Source organism: Sinohyriopsis cumingii, chromosome 11 (assembly GCF_028554795.1).
Source record: "Sinohyriopsis cumingii isolate HCF-2022 chromosome 11, ASM2855479v2, whole genome shotgun sequence".
NCBI classification, from domain to species: Eukaryota; Metazoa; Mollusca; class Bivalvia; order Unionida; family Unionidae; genus Sinohyriopsis; species Sinohyriopsis cumingii.
In genome coordinates this window covers 25,564,862-25,565,730 of record NC_142971.1, presented here as the reverse complement: position 1 = coordinate 25,565,730, position 869 = coordinate 25,564,862, and the positions used below count along the sequence as shown (strand labels likewise).

At 29.7% G+C, this 869-nt stretch overlaps 1 protein-coding gene across 1 annotated transcript in view; it reads left to right on the top strand.

Moving 5' to 3' along the window:
* Window positions 1-204, top strand: part of LOC149787804 (vesicular glutamate transporter 2-like) — a 127,469-nt gene extending 127,265 nt beyond the window's left edge. Inside the window, exon 13 of the mRNA XM_089974013.1 lies at window positions 1-204. This exon is cut by the window's left edge and continues 2,186 nt beyond it. The gene's annotated coding sequence lies outside the window, so the exon portion shown is untranslated.
* The last annotated feature ends 665 nt before the right edge of the window (window positions 205-869 follow it).

Sequence of the window (869 nt, the reverse complement as noted above, 5' to 3'; positions counted from 1 at the left end):
CAGAAGAAAAACGATTGATCAAATATAGTTTAATAAGCTTACCATCTATTACGGAATTTTGCCACAGTCACTATTCGTATAGGCTATGCACCTTTCTAACTGGTACCGATATCAATTAGTTTCTTAAATGTTTCCAAGTTTGGTAATTTTTGTGAATCTTTAATACATAGTTATTTCCAAAAAGTAAAATCAAAGTTAAAATTTCATCAGATTTGTTTTGTTTATTTATTTCCTTTATTGTTTGTTGCTGTGAAGTTAAAATGTACAAGGTGTATGCTGTCAGCCTTCAACCACTGTCATAAAATTGTATTAAAAACAATTTAAGTACAGCGCATAAAGTAATTCATGTTTCTCTACAAACAGAACATAACTTGTTTTATTTAATTTTAATTTTGTGTAGAAGAACGTTTCGGGTACAATTTTGTAAAAAAAAAATCGCAGTATCTTTTGTATACTTATAAACCAATAAATACTTGTTTATTCTAGTCGAAACACTCATCTAAATTAAGATCAGGCCTTACTTATAAGTTGCCTTTGGATATAATTACTTTGACAACTTTTCTTTCGTTGAGCGAGTAGAAGAATGGCATTGTTGGTTTATACAAGGTAACTTCTGAAACTTCTAGTTAGCACCTGTAATACACTTGTATTGTAAACAATTTATTTCATCTGGTTAAACTGATAAAACAAGAATGAACGCTAATAAACTGACTATCGTATTTATAGATTACTGTAATTGTATGGGAATATATGAACGAATCTTTTCTAGGATGGATGCTGCACCTGTGGGAATGAAGTATCCATCTGAGAAAACGAGTTCATACTTTCCCATATAAATGTAGTAACCTTTTCATTATATACTCATTTTC